Source organism: Bombyx mori, chromosome 6 (genome assembly GCF_030269925.1).
Source record: "Bombyx mori chromosome 6, ASM3026992v2".
NCBI lineage: Eukaryota > Metazoa > Arthropoda > Insecta > Lepidoptera > Bombycidae > Bombyx > Bombyx mori.
The window spans coordinates 9,586,684-9,599,875 of record NC_085112.1 but is presented as its reverse complement, the minus strand read 5'-3'; the positions used below and the strand labels follow the sequence as shown (position 1 = coordinate 9,599,875).

The following is a 13,192-nucleotide window of genomic DNA, read 5'->3' as shown; positions in this document are numbered from 1 at the left end:
AACTAGTCTAGTTTTACTACACAATCAGCCTATAGACATCTAGTGCTGTATACAAGCATTCCCCTATGGTTGTTACGACTGTTTCCAATGAACTCTGGAGATCTTCAACAGGTTGTCGGTTCTCCTATGGGCCTCTCCTATATGCCCACGCTGCGATTTCAAGTACGCGATGACTGCTCAAGGAACTTTTTTGGCCCCAGCGGCCATTTGTACCACGAGAAATGTGCCCCACCCTCTGCCACTTTAAGCCTCGTAGTCCGTCGGGCTATGTCTAAGTACTATAGACTATATTATGCTCATGGTAATGCATCTACAGTGCTGTACTGTAGAACAACAATAATGATTATAGGCCCCATTCCCTACCAATCCATTAACGGTGCTTTTAGGTACCTCAAGCACCGATGACCGTCCTCGCAGAACCCGCGCTTGCGACGAAGGGCTTGACGAGTAAATTAACTCATAGGCACAGCCCACTGAGTTCCTCGCCGAATCTTTTCAGTGGGTCGCGTATCCGACCCAGTGGTAGATTCTGCGAAGCACTGCTCTTGCTAGAGCCAGTGTTATGAACACTTCCAGTTTGAGCCCCGAGAGCTCATCTACACGATAGGGTGAAGCTGAAATAGCCTCTCAAATCAGCATAGGTAGGGACAAAAGGCCCGATTCTTAGTACCTTTATTTAAAACAGTGTTACACAAAAAGAATTAAGCACAAAATGACGTGCAAACTCATTGAATTTTTAGTTTCCTAACAAATACAAGGCTCATTGTTTCTTTTCCTTTGAAAGGTCCTAAACCACAATGATGCATCGTTAAGCATAATATTTTGTATCTAGTTTTGTTTTTACATGAATAAGTTTTTTTTTAAAGTTTCATGGCCCTGTGTACTATTCTTTTAATTGCCCTTGTAGGCAGATGTGTATACGTCCTACCTGATGGTGAGCGGTTATCGTCGCCCATGGACGTCAGCAATGTCAGGGGCAGAGTCGAGCCGATGCCTACCGCAAAATGCTTCTTATAGTTCTTATGTTCATATGCTTCTAGCAGTTAAGGTCCCTCTTACACTGAACACATGTGTTAGTAAATAATTTGTCTATTGCTCGAGGTCTGACTGTGCCTTTTCCGTTTGCGTGATTATCGACCGTACCGACACGCAATCTAGGAAAATTATATTTTTACTTGCTGAAAAGTATATACGTACCCGTTGGCAGTAAAATATTTAATAGCCAAACTACACGATGTTCTTGTTTTATTGTCATAAATGCGACTGAAATATTTTTTAATAATTACGTATTAATGAACTCAACGAGCGGTATAAGTTGCAATAATACATATATTTCTACGAAGGAAAAAAAATTTTTTATGAATATATATTATGCATAATATATATTATCAGTATATTTATACAATATTATGAAGTCATCTAGTGAACTTCTTATTGTTTCTATATGAATAGTGCATGTTATATTTCTGAATAGATAGATATATTGTTCCGAAACTGTAGAACATTTTTTATTATTTGATTATTAAAATATACCAAACATTCTATTTGCTATTTGTTTAAAGAAAAAAATACTTAAGCCATTTACAATAAAACCAGTTTTGGAGAAAAATATAACTTTTTTTTCAAAAAACTTCGTATTTCCCGTAACACAAGGTATTCTTTCCTGACAAATTCGAATTGTACTTTCATATTATCCGTCAAAATGCCTGTATTCTCTTCATCATTCAACGCAGGATACGTCCAGTCCACGCCTAGTGACCTCACCGCAGGGCGGGCCCTCGCGAATTAGCAACTCATTGTTTTGTTTACATTACACGTCAGCAATTTGACGAAGGACCGCGTTGCACTGATTTATAAAGAGCTTTAAATGTTTCACGATTTGCTTTTGCAAATCCGGCTCATTGCATTGCGCACTTTTTTATATTTAAGATGAAGAGTAATATAGTCATTGGTGTATTGTTCTTAAAGTTTTTTTTTTTTTTTATTCCTACCTAAGCTGATAGCCTTGAGAGGCTATGTCAGCGTAACCCTAACTTTAGTAGGTGAGCTCACGGGGCTCAACCTGACGATGTTGCTAACACGAACCCTAGCAAGAGCCGTGCTTCGCAGAATCTACCACCGGATCGGAAACGCGACCCACTGAGAAGATCCGGCGAGAAACTCAGTGGGCTGTGTCTGAGAGTTAATTTACTCGTCGAGCCCTTCGTCGCAAGCGACGGGTTCGACGAGAACGGTGACCGGTGCTTGAAGTACCTAAAAGCACCGTTAGTGGATCGGGAGGATCCGAGATGACGTGTTTTGGGCGACGTCGACTGCTTTCCATTCTGTCCGCAGGATCGGGAATGGTTCTTAAAGGAGAAGCTATATAGCTTTTATACCCGATCCGAATGGTAAACAGTCGACGTCGCCTTAAGCACGTCATTACAGATCCTCCCGATGTTTTAACGGTGCTTTTAAGTACCACAAGCACCGGTCATCGTCCCCGTTGAACCCGTCGCTTGCGACGACGGGCTTGAAGAGTGAATTAACCCATAGAAACAGCCCCCTGAGTTTCTGGGTCGCGTTTCTGATCCGGTGGTAGATTCTGCAAAGCACTGCTCTTGCTAGGGCCAGTGTTAGCATCACTCCGGTTTGAGCCCCGTGAGCTCACCTACATGTCAAGGAGAAGCTGAAATAGCCTCTCAAACCTATCAGCATAGATAGGGAAAAATATAGCTTGAAAGGGTTGCTCGGAATCAAACAGTAGGAGGCACTGGATTGGCTGCAGTCTGCTATTGTTGATGTCCATAAACGACCACTCACCGTCAGCCAAGACATTTGTGGCCTTAAGGATAAGACGTCCGGTGCATTCGTGTTGAGCGTTGTACCGGTGTTCGAATCCCAGGCGGGTACCAATTTTTCTAATGAAATACGTACTCAATAAATGTTCACGATTGACTTCCACGATGAAGGAATAGCATCGTGTAATAAAAATCAAAACCGCAAAATTATAATTTGCGTAATTACTGGTGGTAGGACCTTTTGTGCGTCCGCATGGGTACGTACCACCACCCTGCCTATTTCTGCGGTGAAACAGTAATGCGTTTTGGTTTGAAGGGTGGAATTGCCGTTGTAACCATACTTGAGACCTCAGAACTTGTATCTCAAGGTGGGTGACGGATTTATGTTGTAGATGTCTATAGGCTCCAGTAGCCACTTAACACCAGGTGGGTTGTGAGCTTGTCCACCCATCCAAGCAATAAAAAAAATAAAAAAAATCAGGAGAATAATTATTTAAAGAAGTTTTCGAACATTTTACACGAAACATACATATTTCCCAAATTCATGTTAGTTTTGTGGCAATCACAAGTCGTAATACATTAGTACAGCAAATATATTATGCCTAAAAATCTTGATCGCGACCACATGCGACGTACTTCCAATGTGCTCGATCATGGGTGGCATGGACTGTCATGAGAACAAACGAGTCCATTCTAAGGCAGCTAGACATCCGAAAAAGGCTCTCTTCCATCTGCCGGGAACGCGTTATGAGCTTCTTCGGACACATCATGCGGTCTTCTAGACATGAATTAGAGAAGCTCATAATTTAGGGTCGCATAGAGGGCAAGCGCACCGTGGGCAGAACACCGGCCAGATGGTCAGATCTAGCAAGAGAAGCACTTGGTGGTAGTCTGTACCATCCGGTCCATGCCACCCATGAGATATAACATAAATGGTTTTAGAACATAAAAACATCAGCGAATACGAAACCTCACATTATTTTGCTATCCATATTATCGATAACATTAGAACGGGTCAATGTGTTTTTTGCTATCATCCCTTAAGAAGTAATATCGGGATTCTCCCTGAAAAGTGCCAATATGATATACCGACCCTTATCTCAGTCTTCAAGTGTCGGTGTGGGGGTAGATAAGAGGTTCTATATGTATTATGGCAAGGGTGCGTGAAATTCTGCAGATATATAGACCCAGTGGTAACGGACAGGGGATCATTGGATAATAAAGTTTGATGTATTGTTTGATAGTTTTGCATCCCTGCCGGTATTTTAATGAATAGCCAAAGGTAATCTCGATAATATCGGTACAATATTACTTATAGGTAGGTACTATAGGCAACTTGTTTTCCAATCTACATTGCTAATGTTCTTGAGCCATGATAATCTATATCTATATATTATTATATAAAAATGAATTGCTGTTCGTTAGTCTCGCTAAAACTCGAGAACGGCTGGACCGTTTGGCTAATTTTGGTCTTGAATTACTTGTGGAAGTCCAGAGAAGGTTTAAAAGGTAGATAAATATGAAAATGCTCGGAATTAAATTAAAATAACAATTTTGTTTTTCTTTTCACGTATCCCCCGTCGGACGGATTCCTTTTGTTTGTTTTAAGTTTATTTAAATACAAAAGTTTAGGTCTTTTATTTATCGATTGAGGCACTACGAAGTCTGCCGGGTCAGCTAGTCATTTATAAACGGGTAAGCTCTTCTCATCTGCCTGTTATAGCAGTAGAGAAAAACGAAAATATCCATTACAGTCAGTTTCATATATTTTTTCAGCGAAGATTTACTAGCCAACAATGTATAGACTCAAGTCAGCCGTTACGATTCCCCTGGTGAGATGCGGATGTTGGATGGCCTGAGGCTGTAAGCTGTATGTCGCAGTTCACATCGATAGAATAGAAGGGAAACAAAATGAATGGGAACATTCATGCAACTATACGAAAAAAAGTTCGGAAGTAAGGAGGAGTGTCTTAAGTAAGAAAATAATGAAAATAGTTCTGTATCTTTTGATTGTTATTATCACATAAGATATGATAGGTTAATAACAATAATAAAGTATTGAATTTGACAGAAATGTATTATTTTTAATAGTAGCATTTCGTTACACAAACACATAGGTATTTTCATTGCATTAGTGCTTCACTTATATCATTATTCATTTACGATTTTGTTGTATACATTATACTTTAATGTTCACGAGTGTTTCGTGGGTTACTTTGGAATAAAACGTCGAATAATCGTTCGAGAGGTTTAATGATTATGATTAACTTTAAAACAAACACTTTAAATCAATCTTACTATAAGCGCACGCGCACACACAAGTCGCAACAACAATAATACTTATAATACAAAAAATGGAGAACGTTTTAGCGCGTCGGCGTCAGTCCATAATGCGCAAGCGCAGTGGCGGCTTGCGATGGCGGCGCGGTCGCGGACCAATCACGGCCGGTTGAGGCGCGTTCCGAGGAACGCGCTGATGGGAATTAAGGGTGCGTTCGGAAATGTCCCGTCGCGTTATAGGCTCCCCCTCCAAGTTGGTAGCACGTCCCGGGTCCAACTTGGTATCTGACGGTTTAATACGCGGCCTACCCCTACCTTTCTTTGGAACAATGGGTGTGGTATCAGACGTTTGAGTAAAGGGGGTCAGGTCCGAACTGTGGTATTTTCCTATGACAGTGTCGTCGTCAGTCAAATTAGCGAGTATAAAGGTAGTGGGAGTTATAACACGTTTAACGCGATATGGGCCATCTCGTTTTGGCATGAATTTGCTGGTAGTTCCTTTCGAGGCATTGCTCAGTGCGTGGGTTTTGACCAAGACCAAATCATTTTCTTTATAAGGAGGCATAGGACGGCGTGCAGTATCACCTATCTCCTTACGCTGATCTTGCTTCTTCTCAACACGATCACGAATATCCTGTAGGGTACGTATGAAGGAGCGCAAATATGGAGTGGCCGAAGGAACAAAGTTCTCTTTATCTAAGATTGCACGTAAATCATGGTGCATCTCATAAGGTGTGCGAAGCTCGCGTGCGAACGTTAAAAAGGCTGGAGTCTTCCCAGTGGTGGAACAGACGGCGCTGTTCATAGCGAACCGAACATGGGCAAGATATTTGGGCCAGTTCCGGTGCTCGGTTTTTACTAACAAAGACAGTTGTACTTTGAGATCCCGATTCTTGCGTTCGACGGGATTAGCCTCAGGGTGGTAAACTGGGATGAGCTCTTGTTTAATACCTAAAATAAACATTGAAAGTTGCATCACTGAGGATATGAATTGAGTCCCGTTATCGGACACAACTCGACGTGGCAATCCATATCTGAGGAAGTATTCCTCTATAAGAAGCTTGGCGCAATTTTCTGCTGTGGCCTCCACAAGCGAGAACAGCTCCACCCACCTGGTAGCTACGTCTTCAACAATAAGGACCCAACGTTGTCCTTGATCTCCTTCAGGCAGGGGACCGAAAAGATCCACCGCCAGGACTTCAGATCTTTGTTGGAGGACGGGTGTCTGGAGGAGACCAGCTGGTTTCTGGTTTGCGGCTTTATACCTGAGACAGTCCACACAGTTCTTTAGGTACTCTGTGACGTAACGACGCATTCCGGGAAAAAAGAAGTGTTCACGGATGCGTTGTAGAGTCCGCTCAATACCCTGGTGGCCAGCAGTTGGCGAATCGTGAAACGACTTTAAAATTTCTTCCCTTTTTGAAATTGGCACTACCATCTGCGCTTCTTCAGAGTCGTTATCTGGATCATAACGGTATAGCACGCCCTGCTGCAGTACATATCCACGTTCCAGCCACCGAGTAGAGGTAAGTTCGTCTACGCTTTCTAGGTCTTGTATAATTTTAGCCACTTCTGGATCTTCAAGCTGCTCGGCTCGTAGCTGGCTCGGCAGTGCTTGAGGTAAGTCGACGGTCACGGAGCACACTTCGCAATCGTTGGTACCGTCACAGGTAGGTCGACTCAAAGTATCAGCCAAGGTATTAACTTTACCTGGAGAGTATTCTATCTTGAGATCAAACGCCTGGAGTTTTAGCGCCCATCGGATGAGACGACCACTTGGGGACTTGAGTGTAAGCAACCACTTAAGGGGCTGGTGGTCACTTTTGACTATGCATAGATGGCCATCAATGTATCCCCTGAACTTTTCCACTGCCCAGACGACTGCGAGCGCTTCCCGCTCGGTGGTAGAGTAATTCCTCTCGGCTGACGTCAGAAGTCTGCTGGCGTATTCGATTGGTTTTTCATTGTTATTGTTACCTTGTAACAGTGCAGCCCCTATAGCATAATTGCTGGCGTCTGTGCGCAGCAAGAAGGGCTGAGTGTAGTCGGCCTGTATCAAAATAGGAGCGCTAGTAAGCTTACTCTTTAGCAGGTCGAAGGCGCGTTGTTGTGCTTCACCCCAGGTCCACGATTCGTTTTTGCGGGTAAGTTTCGTCAGAGGTTCAGCAATACGCGAGAAGTCAGGAATGAATTTCCTAAACCAGGAACAGGTCTGTAAAAATGATTTCAAATGTTTGAGATTGTGCGGTTCCTTCATTTTCAGGACGGCGTCGACTTTGGTGCTATCCGGCTTGATTCCTTTGGGTGTGATCACATGGCCTAAGTATGTTACCTCTTGGCGAGCAAAGTGACATTTGGCGCGGTTCGCATGGAGTCCAAAGTGACGCAGTCTGTCAAACACCTTGTCGAGGTCCTGAAGGTGGTCCTGAAAGCTTCCCTGTGTAATCAATAAGAGGTCGTCCAAATAAGCCAGCAGAATGATGTCCTGCAGCGACGAGCTTGAGCGGAAACGATCGATGAGTCGCTGGAAGGTAGACGGTGCGTTCTTTAAGCCGAACGGCATGCGCTTGAACCTATACGTACCAAAAGGACTTATAAAAGCGGTTTTGTCTCTGTCCTTTTCAGCTACATTGACTTGCCAATATCCGGCGCGCAGGTCAATGGTGGACATGTGACAGTCCCGTCTGGTCATCTGCAATAAATCATCGATTAAGGGAATTGGATAACTGTCGGTCTTAGTAATCGCATTAAGACGACGGTAGTCGACGCAAAATCTGAAAGATCCGTCCTTCTTCGGGACAAGAAGAGCAGGCGCAGACCACGCAGACTCACACTCTTCGATCACGTCGTCAGCTAACATTTTCTCCAACTCTGCCTTCATCACCTCTCTTTTTGCTGGAGTGAGCCTATACGGTGGAACGGCAATAGGAGCGTTATCGCCGGTGTCGATGTGATGCTCTGCGTACGGAGTCGGCCCTCCCCCTGGTTCGAACAGGTCTTCGTTCTGTTTCAGAAAGTCGGACAACAGCAGTCTCTCCTTAGGATGCAGCATAACTCCTTCCTCTTCACGTAGGAAATCTGCAGAGGATACGGACACGCATGGTCTGGAAAGTTCAAATTCCAATGGGTAAGTCACCTCATCCCCAGAGAAATACCAAATTGAAGCAGCGAAATCAATCACCATACCCGCTGAGGCAATAAAATCCATACCAAGAATAGTATCATTGGATTTGGTCTCTGGAAAAATAATGAACTCCAAACATAGCAATTTATTTTTTATTTTCACATGCAGGTTAGTAACCAACAACTCACGAATCTGCACGGAGCCATCAGCGAGACGAACGCGTTTAGTGGTTTCTTGGCAGGGATGATTATGTTTAAGCAACACCTGATATAAGGAAGCACCCGCAATACACCCTTTAGCACCTGTATCCAATAGTGCGGTACCCCTTACTCCTAGAATTTCCACTCCTAGAATCGGTCTCCGTTGTGATTGACAAGTGTCTGGCACTTGTGGATGAGCGTCTAAATTAGTTGAGTCAAGAGTCGACAGAGAAATGTTCGAACATGTGGTCGTTGTATTTAAAAAAAATTGTGACTCGACATTAGAAAATAATTTTTGATTACTATTACAATCGTCCTGCGTGGTCAACCTAGTAGACTTAGTAAGTTTCTTTTTCAAATTATTTATATTTCCGGATTGTCCACGAAAAACATTCGTCATGGTCACCCTAACATCAGTGTTCAATTTCCGCGGATGTTCGGAAAAAATCATAGTCACCCTACTCTTATCATCAGATGTTGAAAATGATTTTGACTTGGTTGTGGTCAAATTGCACTTACTTATAGAACAATCACCAAGCATGTTAGTGAGCTTAGAAGCCGGAGGAGGCACATCGTGTGACATGCACTCAAACATATTGGTATCACGACTTAAATTAAAGACACACCCATTATCACAAAGAAAGTATTGATATGGCAAAAATGCAGTAAAATCAATAGGCAAAAACTCTATGTGATCAATGTTAGCATAAAATAACTCAGGTAACACAGATGTAAATTGTTTAGGTAAATACTCTGTGTGATTATTTTTAGTATGAAACAATTCAGGTAAAGCAGATTTGAATTGAGCAGGCAAAAAATTATCAGAGCATTCCCGTGCAATATTATTTACTAATAACAGCTTATGGTTTAATGAATCAAAATTGGACTCTGGTAGTGATAGCATGCTCGAGGGGGAACCTTTATGAGACACACTGTTATAAGATGAAGTGGAGCTCACCTGGGTCTCATCCTTATTACAAGATGATTTGATAACAGTGGTGGAGTACCTTGTACCGTAAATTCCCATCAGCGCGCCTTTCGGACCGTCGTATTCACACGCAGAGAAGTCCGAATTGCATTTAGCACACTGTGATCGAGTGACACCTTTCTCGTTGCATCCGTAACACGACGGGACGGGGTCGGCGGCGTTATCGATGTCCTGTTTGCCTTTAGCTGCTAACCTACGACACTCTTCACGTGTATGTCCATAGTTCTTGCAATAGAAACAATATCGACGTCTGGCGTTCACGAACTGAGTAGAAGAGCCGTGGGGTTGTGGAGACGACGGTGGGGGCGGCACCACGGAGCAGCGAAGAGAACGGCGATAGGTGCCGTGGGCGCTGGACTCAACGGCGGGCGCAGGCGGCTTAGGCGCGCTCTGCGGTGGTAGTGGTGGCGCGGTCGTTGACCCCTGGACAGCGGCGATGCTTGCGGCATGACGAGGCGGTGGAAACTGTCGTTGGCGCAGTTTGCTCTGAAGGCCACTAGTTGATAGACTCTCGTCACAAGATTCTTCTATCTCTCTAGACTTTCTGAGTAGCGTGTCAAATGTGTCAATCTCCTCTCTTCTCAAACGCTCGCGTATTTTACTATGTAGTAGTCCATACACCATGTCCATCTGTACTTTGGTTGTCAGATCGTCCTTTGGCAGACGTGATAGTAGCGCTCGAGTTTTAGAGATGAAGAGTTCTGTTTTCTCACTTGCTTTTTGTGGGTTGGCGAACAGCTCCTTGTATATACGATGTGGAGGTCGGCTATCACCAAACGCACCTCTTAGGGATGTGAGGGCGTGGTCCCACTTGTTCATGGTGGTCTTAACTCCTTGCCACCATGTCGCGGCTTCATGAGTTAACAACATTGACAACCCACGTAGTGCATTAGTTTCGCTTACGTTTGCACATTCCTTGTAGGCCTCTACGGCGTCTATAAATCCGTCAAGTGATTCGTCTGGCGCTCCGCTGTAGCGAGCCTTGCACGAGGCGAAGTTTCCAAGTGCAGGTTGAGCGGGCGGCGGCGATGACCGGTGCGATTGGTTGAGAACTGTATGTAGAAGTTTCTCAAACGTTTCCTCTTGGTTGCGTTGCCACGTAGACATCATGGCGACCATGTCGTTGACGGAAATGTTTCCCGATGCAGTCGGCGGCGGGGAAGAATCGTCCTCTGTCGGTTCGAAATACTCGGATTGTCGACGAGACTGACGACGTGTGCGCGGCTTTGTCATTTTGTACGATAGTCACTTCTCACAGTTCGATTCACAAAGAGTTCACACTTCGTTTATTCCAAAGCCACTAGTTGGGCGTCCATTTTTAATGTTCACGAGTGTTTCGTGGGTTACTTTGGAATAAAACGTCGAATAATCGTTCGAGAGGTTTAATGATTATGATTAACTTTAAAACAAACACTTTAAATCAATCTTACTATAAGCGCACGCGCACACACAAGTCGCAACAACAATAATACTTATAATACAAAAAATGGAGAACGTTTTAGCGCGTCGGCGTCAGTCCATAATGCGCAAGCGCAGTGGCGGCTTGCGATGGCGGCGCGGTCGCGGACCAATCACGGCCGGTTGAGGCGCGTTCCGAGGAACGCGCTGATGGGAATTAAGGGTGCGTTCGGAAATGTCCCGTCGCGTTATAATACAAATAAGTTGATACCGTAATACCGATATTTTTCCCGCGTTTTCCCTCGGGATCTGGTTAGGTGTCTCCCTTCACCAAAACGCACCAATTAGTGGTAAAAGTAAAAATGTGCAGCGGCGGAACCGCATTATCTGGCCTCCTGGGGTTAGTTAAGTCCCCCAAGTCCCACGTGGCTTCTAATGGTCTCTGTTTACATTCACGGCGCTCTGTATGATTCGCATACGGAGCTCTTGTTAAATCAATAACACGAAACGAGATTCGAATGACAAACATTTTTATTTGCCAGCCCGTTTTTATGAGGCGATTAAGTTAATTTTTATTTCTTAGTTCCAACTAATCTTTCATGTTCACACGAGGGAACCATTAACTTTCTTAAGATAAAATTTAATGTGTTTTAGAGATTAATAGGCATTACGACAGATTACGTTTCACGGCAGACGTACTTAAGTAAATAAATTTGGTAACACTCATTAATCTTCAGAATTTATTGGCTGGATCGTAGATGTTTAAAAAAAAAAAAAGAAATGTCGTGGACCGCGCGATGGCGGTGAACGTATTTATAATCCTCTTTCAATTATAAACGCAGGTGATCATTTCTATCATAAGACTCACTGATGTTCAATAGCGATGTTGTATTATTTTAATCGATCGAAACAGTATCAGATGTTGTTCAATTTAACCTCTTCAGGGAAATTGTTACATGTGTACGTGCGTATTTTTTTTAAGCTGTTATTTACGTATGTACGTATTTTTTTTAAGCTGTTATTTATATGCATTTATGGATTATTTATATGCATAGCATTACGCTAAATTACGACATAATAATAATAATTTTTTTTTAATGAATATTCACTATCATTGTTATTTTTTTACTTATTAAATTGTTTTGAACATAGAATGAACAAATCGCAATGAAGAATAAATTGAATTCATGTTTTTCGTACTTTAAAATTCGACGCTGAAGAGGTTAACCTATAAAAGTTAAAATTTTACTTTTAAATTAAATAAAAACGAGCGCTCGTCAGCAAAATTGCTGTCGTTTTGCGTTTCTTATTAGTCATTTCATTTGAAAGCCGATGGGAAGAGAAAAACTTCATATTCAACCGAACGAGGAAGAGGACGTACCGTCGTAAAGTAAAAAAAAGATTCCGCCCAAGTAATGAGAATATCTCTGGATAGGAACGTTTCTCTGAGTACCGTTTTACTGAGAGGGGGAACTCGAATAATCCTGATATTGGCGTCGGAACAAGCGGACGCGCACATTGCGAAAGTTGGCTCATCACATAAACAAGGCAAGTTATTCGAACGCCGGATTTGTTGGTACTTGACGTGAGCTATCCCGGAACGCGCACCGCATCAACCCCGGTATCGAACTGCCGATGGAGTGTCGTCTGACAGAGAGGTTTTTACAGCACTCGAGGGAAATACGCCGATTCCCGCCGTAAAGCCGCGATCGCCTTGCGAAAACATGAAACAACAATCTGCTGGTACATTTTGCGAGTTGCAAAGGGAAGGACAGCGAATTTATTTTGCTGAATTTTCAAGTGTAAAGCGGAAAATACGTTTCAACTTTATGTTCTAGCATGTCCAATGAAATGAGTTTGTATTCGGTATATATATTACTGATTCTAAGATCGTTCTGTTTTAATGCTAGTGCTTACTCTTCTCGTCTCCTATTTGAATTTTATTTCGACATGGTATTTCGAACTGTTGGAATTCCTTGCTTATATATAATCAGTAGGGCTTGTAATATTTTAAATCTATGAAAAGTTTAAGATCTCATATAAACTAAATAATGCTTCGATTTCACATATAAAAAATTCGAAACAACTAGACCCTGTGTTACGATACTACAAATATGTTTTTCCATTGTCATGATTTTCACGGAAGATTGATGTACTATGTTTTAATACATGATGACATAACATGACATTGGTAATGCCAAGAGCCAACAGCTAACCTTACCCAAGAGAAAGACTAATTTAAACCACATTTTAAGATTATTTTTTATTTACATCGTAATAAACAAACGTTTTTTAGTGGCGGATTAATTCCGATACTTTTATTTTTTATTGCTTAGATGGGTGGACGAGCTCACAGCCCACCTGGTGTTAAGTGGTTACTGGAGCCCATAGACATCTACAACGTAAATGCGCCACCCACCTT

General features: G+C 42.8%; 1 long non-coding RNA gene across 1 annotated transcript; it reads left to right on the top strand.

The window, feature by feature from the left end:
- The first annotated feature begins 11,384 nt into the window (after window positions 1–11,384).
- LOC134199057 (uncharacterized) lies at window positions 11,385–12,658 on the top strand. The gene is made up of 2 exons (XR_009973396.1): window positions 11,385–11,730; window positions 11,923–12,658. It is a non-coding gene; the product is annotated as an uncharacterized LOC134199057 (long non-coding RNA).
- Window positions 12,659–13,192: the final 534 nt, after the last annotated feature.